General features: G+C 50.3%; 1 protein-coding gene across 13 annotated transcripts in view; it reads left to right on the top strand.

Annotated features, from left to right (window-relative positions):
* CUX1 (cut like homeobox 1) overlaps window positions 1-12,185 on the top strand; it is a 376,245-nt gene that overhangs the window by 270,795 nt on the left and 93,265 nt on the right. The gene's annotated exons all lie outside the window — the stretch shown is intronic.

The following is a 12,185-nucleotide window of genomic DNA, read 5'->3' as shown; positions in this document are numbered from 1 at the left end:
TGGCTGCCAGGGGCCAGATGAGGGGGAATGGGGGCCTGTTTCATGGGTACAGAGTCTCGGCTCTGCGAGATGAAAAGCTTGTGGAGATTGGTCACACAACAACGTGAAAGTTCTTAACACTGCTGAAGCATACGCTTAAAAATTGGTTAAGACGGTGTATTTTATTTGTATTTTACCATCATTAAAATGTTTAATGTTTAAACCTTTTTTTTATAACGTGAGAAAGAAGCGGAGGGAACGAGAACTGGTGGTTCTCTGCACGAGTGTTTTGAAGGTTAGAGGTTAAAACGCCCAAGTAAGAAGTAGGTCCATAGACAAACGTTAGCTTCCACAGTTGCCAAAGTAGCACTGATTTGACGGGAGAATTACAAAGTCCTGCGCTAGGGAAATGCCAGCATGGTGGGCACGGGAGAAGTATAAGGGAGTCCCGAGCGACAACTAAGGGTGAGCTGTAGCCTGATGATGTGGCTGCCAAGAGGCTGCATTAATAGAGATAGAGTTTCTAGAATGAAGGAGGTAGAGTCTCTGCATCGGTCTCCAGCAGTCCGGCCATGCCCAGGGAATTCCCATATATCCTGGAAACCACACTGTGAGGAAAAGTGTGCCTGGAACGCACGGCCACGGCCAAGCTTGGAGGCTTGGAGGCCAAGCTCGGAGGTTCCCTCGGAAGGAAACTACTCCAACGTAGAGAAGCCCTCTCTCAGTCCTGGCTCTCCAGAGGTTTCTGGAGCTGCCTGCCACCAGAGCTGTGAAGGCAGATGCGGGCCAGCCCTCACCGAGGGTGTGAGGTGTGGGAGCAGACACAGAGGAACAGAAGGAGGGATCGCGCTCGACGACTTGACGGGTTGACAAGGAGAAAAATTCCCCAGGTGGCCACGAGGAAGACGGTGTTACAGGTGGCACCGAAGGGCGCGGCGAGCTCTGCGGGTTCCAGGCCATTCCATAAGGCTAGGACGAGGGAGTGCTGGGTGGGAGAGTGGGCCCCCAGGAGGGGGTCTAGATCCAGGTTCGGGGGAGGGGCTCTGTCGGAGAACGGCGGAGAATCACCGGGAGCGAGGCATCGGACTTACGTTCTAGAAGGATCACCCTGGCGAAACATCAGAGAACGGATGAGAGCAGAGAGAACGGAAGCCAGGAGAGCCGTAAGCAGCTGTCGTGATACATCCGGGCCGCGATGACTCGGGCCTGAGCTGAGGTGGTCCCAGCGGAGAGGAGGCGGCGGGGCCGGAGGAGGGGCCGCCGGAGCCACGCGCCCGTGCAGGCGCAGCCAGACATCTGGTTCGGCCGCCTTTCCCATCAAGGGAGATCCCCAGGAGGAGCAATTTCCTAGTTCATTGGCATATAACATTATTTTTGCACCAGGTTTAGAGTCAAAATGTTCTACCGAGACCTGACGCTGTTTTATCGCTGAAGCGCTCGTGTTTCTATCGTGGAAAAGCCGGAGAGCTGTCGGCGGCCAGCGGCCCCAGGTCCCGCTTACACCTGTTTGTTAAACTCCAAGGCGCTTGCATTAGTGCTCCGCCTTAACAGGGGGCAGTGAGGGTCCAGAACTTTTGAGACCTTGTGGTGAACAAGAAGCCACAACTCTGTGCTTCGCGACCGTGTCGAACCGTCTGGGGCCTCCGCCGTTCTGTCACTTGGCCAGCTGCGCCTTCACCTGGGAGCCCTTCCGAGTGGCTCTGGTGCGAGCGGCCGGCCGCACAGAGTCCCGGGGGGACGGCGAGGACGTCCTTTCGGTGAGTGGCCCTCTTCCCGCTAACCCGCCTGGTCCTGCTGGAGGAGACTGCCCCGCCGCGAGGGCCGCCCCTCGAAGTCTAGTTGGGAAGCCCGGTTCATCTTCACTGAGGCGAAGAGTCAAGGGTGGAGAAGATTGCAGAGAGCCACAGGAAAGGCATGGCACTTTCTTCCACCAGGGTTTCTGTGTTCCAGCGGGGAACACCTGGGCTGGAGTCCCAGACCCCCCTCCCCCCGCCGCCGTTTCCCAGCTGTGCGGCCTTGAACGAACCCCCAGGCTCCCAGTGTGTTTCCCCATCTATAGAATGAGGGTAGTAAGTCACACACCTGAGAGAACACTGCTGGAAAAACGCATTCGCTGAGGACATTTTAAAGACCTTTCTGGCTTTTTACTCAGTCCTACCGACTTTCTACCCGAGGATTCATGAATCGGGCGGCACCCCGTCTAGCAGGCAGAAAGGAGCCCTGAGAGGCTGTGCCAAATGGAAGGCTTTTCTAGGCAGAAAAGGGAAGGACAAGGAAAGAGTGGATTGCTTCAGGCAAGGTCACCTTCCTGCAGGGGCCGGGAGGGGCCTGTCCTGTGGGCAGATGACCTCACTAGCGCTGACCAGGAAATTCCCGATTGACGGGTTAAAGGTCACATTCCCAGGAGAGGCTGACACCGCAGCTAGGTTAAGATCTTGGTTTGCTTGGTTTGCTGACTTGGGACTTGGCACAAGGGACTCCATTTGGGGCCTGTTGTCTCTTTTTTAACAGTTCCTCCCTTTTTTTTTTTTTCTTTAATGTTTGCTTGTTTTGAAAGAGTGCGGGGGGAGGGGCAGAGAGAGAGAATCCCAAGCAGACTGCACTGTCAGCAGTGAGACGGATGCAGGGCTCAAACTCACGAACCGTGAGATCATGACCTGAGCGGAAATGGGGAGTCAGATGCTTAACCAGCTGAGCCATCCAGGTGCTCCAGCAAAATTCCCCCCTTTCGATCAGACCCTCATCCTGAGAGACACGATCGAGATTTAAGGCGTCAGTGCCATTTTGAGCCACCACTCTGTCGTTCTCGCAGCTTTGATCTGTGCGACATTCCCAGGTCATGGTGTTTTTGCAGAATTCCTGTGGTGGTCACAGGGTCACGACCTCAGGCTCACGGTTTCTCAGTGGGTCATTCTCTTTGTTCCTTTCCTGACATTCATTCCAGTCTTTGCGAGATCATTTGCTTGGCGGTTAGTGGTTTTGAACATGCGTTTAAAACTTTTGAGGGAAGACAGCGCACCAGGGAAGTTACTGTGATTATTAGAAGCAGGAGAATTCCCAGGGTCTGGAATGCACTTTGGAGCTGTGGTCCCCAAGACCCAAACTACTCAAAATCAAGGAAGTCAAAGAGAGATCCTGTTGAAAGAGTTGCTTGTCTAAGCCTGGCGGCTTGCTCCACTGTGGTTTTATGTAAATGAGTTTCTGCTTTCCCTGAAGTGTTCATCCAGGTGCATGAGTGATGTTGACCCCAGCACAGACCCCTCGTTCCGCCAGAACATGATCAAGGCCTATTGTCTTACCAGAACAACCTTGGCCAGAGAGCCTAAGGATCTTTGCTGAGCAGTTGTTGCTTAAGCAGCAGAGTGCCCGGTACTTTCATGAGTAAGGAGAGGTTCCTGGTCACAGCATCGTTTGAATTTCCTGCTAACCAGGGTAGTAGGCCCCAGCCGAAGGAAGCAGATCCTGACTCACAGAGACCTCCCAACGGGTCCTTCCCAACTCTAAATTCAGGGGCTGACCATGAGGCGTCTCGGTCTGTAGACAGTTAGGGGCACGTTCGATAACCCTAAGAGGCTCTGCCCAGTTATGTGCCAGCCAGCCAGGCCTTCGCGGGCCCAGGGAGAATGGTAACCACCCCCAGACAGAGATCAGTCCTGTCGGGGCACAAAGCATTCCCACTGAGGTGACGCCGTTAATGGCCAGGTAGGAGTTTTTTTTTATAACAAACCCAGCAGCCTGAAAGGCAAAGGTTTACCCCCCGCCCCCAACCCAGAAATGGCCTAGGAGATAGGGATGATGGTGCTGCCTCCCCAGACGAATGCCAGATCCAGGAATGAAAAGGAAGAAGAAAGAGTTTCACATTTAGTTCAAGTCTGAGGTCTCCATCCAGCATCTTGGGCAGAAGCAGCCTACACAGATGTCCACTGCTTCTCTCCCCAGTCATTTGACGCAGAGGATCTCCAGTGATCCTACAAGACCAGCTGCCAGGGGGCGCCTTCTTCAGCTGTGAGATGCGTACGGAAGCTTCAGGTCCCTAGACCCTGGCTGCCATCCAGACAGGAGGACCTGGCCTAGTCGCTTCCAGGTCTCCCTCAGGGGCGGTCTTTGTTCCTAATGATTCCAAATCAGAAGGGTAGGAGAAAATTAGAAACGTTAGTTTCAAGGGTCAGGGTCAGGTACTTGAGGAAACTAGAAGTATTCAGGATCCAGTCCAGTTTTCGGGTCTATCACAAAACCTCAGAGACAATTAACAGGATTAGAATCTGATACCTACAAAGGTGCAAGCATCATTTTTCTCTCCGCGATTACCCCTATTCTTTTTGCACTACAGATAATCCCAGCAAAAGTAATTTTACATTCAGTTCGGCCTGATTAAGTGCAGCGAGAATAGTGACCGACCACGTAAGCTTCTCCATGGTTTCAAAGCTAGAACCATGTAAGCAAAGTACCAGGTTGACTTTTTTTTTTTTTTTAAGGGGCTTTATTTATTGGGCCCATACAGTCAGCCTCAGTTCCTTGAAGCTGTCTGGTCATATCTGAGTCTAGGCCTGTCTCTCTCAAATACGGCAAGTGAGTCAAAGCCTTGGTAATACAGCCAATATTTCCAGTTGTGTCCTGTTACAAGGATAACACGTTCTCATTGAACTTATGCAAATAACTAATTATATTGCCATGAAAAGAAAACTTTAAAGTTTCTGAGTTCCAGAGGGATCAGCTCAGGAGAAAAAGTAAATGTTTCATCTTTGTTTACAAAGGTATACTTTACCAAATTGCTGTGTGAGAAAAGTTTCCTTCTATCTGGAAAAACGAAACATCAGTGTTTCAAACAGGAAGTCATAAAAATTACAGTCATCCTCCTCAGCTGGTCCATTTCCTTGTTATTAATCCTCATTCTGCTTGAATTCGGTTTTTCTTTTTTTTCCTCATTAGTTCTGAAAATTCTTACCCAGTTCAGTTTTATGACCTTGAACTTATCTGAAATCTGGACTTGTCAAAAGTTCTTTGCATGAAGCCCCGTGAAGACGAAACACTTTTGTAGGAAAACGTTTGCAAAAGCATCTGAGTAAGACAGTAACTTTCTGTAAATGACAGAGACTTAAAAGTGTCCATTGTTAAAGATCAGCTGAGAGTTCACTTGATAAGGAATTGTAGTTATTTCCGTGATGTATGACATTTTAAGATAATAACTGGAATCATGACATAATACCAGAACAAACAGATTTCTAGGAATGTCATGCAATTTCTGCAACTCTTACATACCTATACAAATAAAGAAGGCTTAGTATTATATTTTGACAACACTTCCTTTGTGATTTAACATACCAAATAAGCCAAGGTAGTTTAACATCTCCCTTTTTGTAAGGTGAGAGAACAAATCTGTTGAGACGTCCAAGGGCCTCTCTGAAAAATCTCAAAGTTAGTTGAAAGTTAAAAAGAGTTCATTTAGGGGCCCCAGGGTGGTTCAGTCCGTTAAGCATCTGACTTTGGCTCAGGTCACGATCTTGTGGCTTGTGAGTTTGCGTCCTGCATCGGGCTCTGGGCTGACAGCCCAGAGCCTGGAGCCTGCTTTGGATTCTGTGTTTCCCTCTCTCTCTGCTCCAACCCCCTTGCACTCAGTTTCTCTCTCAAAAATAAATAAACATTAAAAAACATTTTTTTAAAGGGTTCATTTAGCATTTGATTCTTAGAAGTTTATTTAAAAAATCAAAAGAGTTTAAAACACTTGGTCAAGTAGGATCATAGGTCACGGTGACACAATATTTACTCATCTATTTAACCACAGTGACGACTGAAGACCTTGAAGGCAAATACAGGAAGTTAAATAGTTGTTTAAAAATAAAAATAAATAAATATGTACATGCATAAATACATAAATAAACACATAAATAAATAAGTAAAACCTTAGCTCTTTTAATAGAGAAGACTCAGCTTTCTTAAGGAATCAAAGACCTAATAATAAAGACCCAGGAAATTATTTTTGACAAGACACAAAATCTTTGTTTTCCGGGCAGATAACTTAAAAGGTAAGGAAGAGCCTTTTACAATATCTTATCAAGAGCAACCAGGCACCTGGGTGACTCAGTGGGTAAAGCATCCAACTGCAACTCAGGTCATGATTTCACAGTTCGTGTTCAAGCCCCGCGTCGGGCTCTGGACTGACAGCTCAGAGCCTGGAGCCTGCTTTCGATTCTGTGTCTCCCTCTCTCTCTCTCTGCCCCTCCCCTGCTCATGCTGTCTCTCAAAAGTAAATAAAAACGTTAAAAACAATAAGAATTAAAAAAAGAGCAACCAATAGTTCAAGAAAACTTTGTCCTTTTTTAATTTTTTTAATATTTTTAAGTTTATCTTTTTTGAGAGAGAAGGAGAGAGACAATCCCAAGCAAGCTCCACGCTGTCAGCACAGAGCCCAACATGAGGCTCAGTCTCACAAATCATGAGATCATGACCTGAGCCGAAATCAAGAGTCAGACACTTAAGCGACTTAACCGCCACCCATGCACCCCAAACATTGTCCTTTTAAAAGAGAGAAAACCAAATTGTAATTTTGCACCGTATTGTTTTTGATGTTAAAAGCCATTTAACTTTATTAAATGTATTCTAATCGTAGCTGGCTTGACCAGACATGACCGTCTCTTTCCAAAGACTTATTTTCCACATATCTACAACTCTCTCTTTTACATTCAGATTTTGCCATACGTTTTCCCTCTTTCCCATTGTGAAATAAACAGCTTCACTTTAAGCCAAAATTTCTTTCTTTTCCCTCAACACAAAAGCCTTTCCTTTCCTCATACCTTCTTTGAGTAAAAACACACCTCTTACTTTCTTTACCTATGGAGATGTTTCCGTTATTATTTCCAGTAGCTTAATTACATATATTAGAATTTTTAACCCTTAGAAACTTTTCATTTCTAGTGGCAATGAAGAAGTAAGTTATTGGGAACTTTTACATCAGCATTCTGTGGCTCAGCCGATTTGTAAACGCAACGTATAATTTCTAGAAGCATACTTTCTCATAAATTTTTCAGTGTAGCACAAAACGTGTTTTACCGGTAGACCCAAATACCTTTGGTTCCTCCGTAAAAGGAAGCCAAGAGTGGATAAACCTGTGTTCCGTGATTAACCAGCCTCTTGCAACGAACCTTTCGGTGAAGCCACTTTGGAATTTGGAAGCATTTCGGAGGCTTCTGCTCACCAATTCAGTTGGTATCCTATTCTGTTTGTTTGATTTGGGGGCCCTGACTTTCAAGTGCACTTCTTAAATGATCTTATCTAACTAGATCGTTCCTCATAATGGCCCTTGTAATTCTAGGTGGTTTTTAATAAGATTCTGCCATTTTTGCAGGTATTTGAAGTTTCTGAGACTATAGTTCCTAGACTTAAAATAAGTGGGTGGGCCAGGAGGTAGTATGCTTATCCTCAGAATTGTTATTACGGTTTTAGCTAAGCCTTTAGGTCTTTTGGAGCAAAACTAATATCTACAAGGGATAGGCCGCTGGGTTGGGAGTTGTGTGATGTTTAACAGTGTTAGCTCGCCGCATTGAAGTTTTCTTGAGGTTGACGGGTTCCCTAGCGTCGCTGTCTGTAACCCATTTCTAACTCATCCTAATACAGGAGTCTTAGAGTTAGGTAGGTCTACAGAGGGACTCCAGTCACCAGCACAGGGCCACCTTGGGGCACATGGCAAGAAGTATCTCCTGTCTGGTGTATAGAGGACCTTTCTGACTTCCCTTCTGCAGAACCACTGAAGCAGGGTCACCTCTGGGGTTCTGGCTGTTCTCCAGAGTCGCGTGTGGGTATTGCCTAGAAGGATGACTTTGGTTGGTGTGCACTTTCCAAAGCAATGGAGTCCATCCCATAGGAAGGCTCACTTGTTGGCCTTGCCAGCCTCCCCCTCTCTTTTATCCCTTCCCTCCAGAGTACAGGGCCTTGTGGGGAGGAGGCCGAGAGGTCATCCCCCAGGAGAGCTTGCCTCCTCCTTGAAATTGTCCAAATGTGGGGTTATTTGCCCTTGAGCATGGTGGCCGGAAAAATGGCCCCAAAAGATGCCGCTTCCCAAACCCCACAACTTGTGAATATATTAGTGTACCTGGCAAAGGGGGGGTTAAGGCTGTTAACAGCTGACCTTGAGGTGGAGAGATGACCCAGGTGTGTGTGAGTGCACCCGGTATAATCACAGGGTCCCCAGAGGCAGAAGAGTCCACGTCAGGGTGATAGGCTGGTTTTGAAGATGGAGGAAGGGGCCACTGCCAAGGAGTCTGGGTGGCCTCCAGAAGCAAGGAGTGGTAGGAAAACAGATTCTCCCCCAGAGCCTCGGCAACCCAGTCCTGCCCACACCTTGATCTTAGCCCAGTGAGCCCCAGTGCAGACTCCGAACAAAGATAATAAATTTGTGTTGCTAAAATCAACTGAATTTGTAGTAATTCGTTCCAGCAGCCTTAGCAACGTAATTCAAGGAGGGCTGCCTGCTAACAGACCCCTGTTCCGGTCCAGGGCCCACCTCTGGGACGCCGTGGGTCTACCTGGAGGCTCAGTCCATTGCCGGCTCGTGTGGCTGCTCGGTCACTGGAGAGACTTGCTCATCTCTGGTGGCCCCGAGCCTGGGTTTTCATGGCGACACATACAGAGGGGGACAAGACACAAAGACCGGGACCAAGATGGAAGAACACTGGATCCGACACCCAACACCACCACCACTGTTGAAAACCAGGGACCCCCAAAGGCTACACCTGAAATGGGTAAACTGGGAAACGGATTGGATTCCGACTTGTCTCAACCATGGTACCGGGAGGAGAAGACACGCCTCCCTAGAGAACGCCCAACCAGAGCCGCCTTTATGTGGGCCTGGAGCCTGCGGCCCACACCAGGTTGTGTCCGGCCTCACCAGCCCTTCCCATGAGCCTTCACTGGCCCCACCAGCCGCAGCCACCCGGGGGCTCTGCCCTTGCCCGCTCTCTCTGTCCCACCCCGCCATGCCTCTCCTCCACATTTTATGAATCAAATTTTTCAGACTTGAAGACCTGGAAATAGCTGTCAGCATCGTATATTCACATTCTAATGTGTCCGACTTCAGGGGCGGAGCTTAGGGAAAAGCTTTCTTATACTGCCCCTCCTGGGGCCCTTCAGGAGCCCTTGAGGAGCTGGGGCGGGGGGACTCCCCTTAGGCCTTCCTTTAGGATGAGGAGATACCCCGGACACACCGTTTGGGCTGCCCTTCCCAAGACGCAGAGCTGTGACTTGGGCCAGCCGGTGTCACACGCGTGGGTATTGTCACTTCTTTCTGGTATCGTGACTGACAGAATTCTTGAAACAAAGTGCTTCCAGCCACCTCCCGCCTTCCAAGCGACTGCTGAAGACCGCCTACAGTGTCTGGTCATCTTTCCTGTTTGATTAGACCCCTGTCCCCACAAGGTGGGCACTGTTAGGCCCTTGGCTCGTGTTACCTCTTGGGTCCTCCGTTGGCCTGTGAGAGCCGGTGAGGCGGCTGCTTTCGTGTTTGTATCCAGGTTACCGGCAGATGCGGGCCGTGTCCCCATTCATTCATGTGACCTCCTCCCTCGCTGTCACCTGTGCTCTCGGTGTTTACTCTCCCCTCCCAGGGAAGTACCGAAAGTAAGCAACAGCCAGCAAAGGAAGCGTCTCAGGGGAGCAGCTCAGGCTTGGCGAGGCGCCGTTCTCATCACGGGGTGGCCCCTCGATCACCCCCGGGTGATCTGCCAGCCAGAACCGCGGCCTCGTCCCCGCAGCTTTGCCTGAGCCGGGCGGGTTGGAGCGGGGGAGCCCGTCACCGGACACAAGGAGTCAGGGGTCTCGTGGCAGCCGCGGCTCCGTGTCTGGGGTTCCGGGTCAGAAAACACCACCGCCTTCCGCCTGCCATGGCTGATGCCAGTTCTTAGAAACCCTTCATCCGGTTGGGTCGCCGTCCTCGGGAAGACGGAGGCCCTGCAAACAGTGATCGCGCGGCACTGACCCAGCCCAGCGCCCCTTCTTTTCTGTCTCAGCGCCGGCGATGGGCCTGAATTTCCAACTGCAGGAACTAATTCCGCCCGACTGCTCCCACTCCGTCCTTCAGCTGCTCTTAGGCCTGCTTTTTCTTTTTTTTTTTTTTTTTAGTCTTCTTTGTGCCTGTTTAGCTGCACAAGCCACCTCAACTGTTTTGTGTTGTGTTGTGTTGTTTTTGATGTCCTCGGGGCGTAAATCCTAAACAAATCCTAAAAACTCCAAATCGTCAAAACGCTGCCCTAAAGTAACCAAGTCAAGCCAAGTGAGCAAAGGCCGTGACCAGCATGGACAGGCCACAGAGTGACTCTGCACACGAACTTGGAAACAGAACGAGGTGCAGAAGCTCTGGAGAAATTCCACAAGCCGAGGAGAAAATCCTCAACAGCCAGATCCCTTGTTCCATGAGCCTCCCAGCTTGGGGGGCGGGGGGCAGCTAAATGCCCGTATGAGAGCCTTGCCGTGAACCCGTCGCCCGGGCCTGCCTGAGCTCTGCTGGTTCCAGAACATTCCCAGGCGGGGCAGGGTGGTGGTGCGGCCTCACTGGCTGCTCCCGGAACAGCTTCTCCACTCGGCTGAGGAATAGTTTTCCTAGTCAGAGATATTAGAAACATGTCAAAGAACACCTCCTTCCTGGCAGAGTTGTAGAGATTTTATGCCCCAGGGTTCTGCCTACCAGCAAAGGAAGGGAAAACTTTTCAGTAGTAACAACACGATTATCGGAAAAACTCGGAGGGGCGCATCTGGAACTCTTCCTCACTGAAGAGGAGACTCTCTGCAGAAAGTGAACCAGAAATCACCCCTGCTATCGTCGCCACGCCGGTCACGTTGTCGCCTTTCCCGACAGGCTGCTCCGGATTCTGTTTGGAGCAGAGCGTGGGCGGCGTCTGTGTGAGCTCAGCATGGCCTGGCCAGGCGCCATGTGAATTAGATGGGGTGAGGCTCCGGGCGCCCCTGGAGAAGCAAGGCAGGCGGCCATCAGCACCAATTTCTGTTGCCGTTAGAAATACCCGAATTTGTCTGCGCGCAGAGATAGATTTCGCAGAACGATCGTGCGTCAGAGAACCGCTCCAGGCCGCCGGACCCGTCCGCCCCTCCCTCCGCCCGCCCCATTGATCCGGCTCACTCCCCGATTCCCTTCAGTTCTTTCAGCAATTAGTTGACACGTGCTGTCACGCCGCAAAATCGGAAAACACACAGAATAGCCCTGCTCGGCCGGGCTTTCCTCGTTCATCTCTTCTGTCGGCGCCGACGTGAGGCCGGTGGAAAGAAGCGGCGCGCGATCTCCCAGCCCGCACGCCCAGGACTGCCTGCCGTTGTCCCCCCGTCTCAGAGTTCCGTCTGCCTCGTGATTGTAGAATCGGGACGAGCACGTTCGCGAGACGCTTGCGGATGAGCTGTGTGTACAGTATACTTCGGCGGACGCTAATCCCCGCGAGGTCCCTGAGAAGGTGACTGTGTCCCCAGTTCTGGCGGGGACGGTGGAGGCGTCGTGGGCAGAGGTAACTTGCCCCGGTTGCGCCGCTCTCCCCGGCGCCTTCGCGGGCGGCAGGCACTGGCGTGTCCCAGTCTCGTCCGGTGGGAAATCCTGCTTTGCCGTCCGGTAGCATTGGTCGCCTCGTCTGGGAATGACCTGCAAAGAACACAGGGTCCACCCTTTCCTCCTCGGCCCCCTTCCTGCGGTTGGCTCCTCACCCCGAGTGGGCCCAGCTGCCCTCCCGCCTGCGGCCCCGGGTTGCCCCGGCTGCCTGGGGGTGCCGGCCTCGGCCGGCTTGGTCAGGTGAAGGGTTAAATGTGTTGAAATAAGCCTGGCCCTCACAAAAGAAGTGACATTTACACCCTGGACGTTTATGGAAATACTTGCCGAAGGAAAACAACCACAACATTGTGCGTGTTTTTAGGAAGAGAACGGCCAAAGTGTCTTTAATTCACTGTTTACCCGTGAGAATTACTCCCAGGAGTGATCCTGCAATAAAATCTTCTTGGTCTATGAGAATAGAGAGAAATTGAATCAAAAGACTCTATTTCCACTTGTATTTATTCAGTCTGGGAAATTCAGTGGGCCGGAGCATTAGTATCAGCAGGGGATTCCTTGCTCCTAGCGTTAAATTACTGTCATAATCGCTCAATTATTTCTTCCTTGTACTGTTTAAAATAAAAATCCATCACATTCTATGTTTTTTTTCTAGCATTTATTAGGTTGAGTGTTT

The sequence above is a fragment of the Panthera pardus genome, unplaced genomic scaffold (assembly GCF_024362965.1).
Source record: "Panthera pardus isolate Hobbes unplaced genomic scaffold, ASM2436296v1 HiC_scaffold_4, whole genome shotgun sequence".
Lineage (NCBI taxonomy): Eukaryota > Metazoa > Chordata > Mammalia > Carnivora > Felidae > Panthera > Panthera pardus.
Note: the sequence above shows the minus strand (reverse complement) of the source record. Positions and strands in the feature narration are given on the sequence as shown.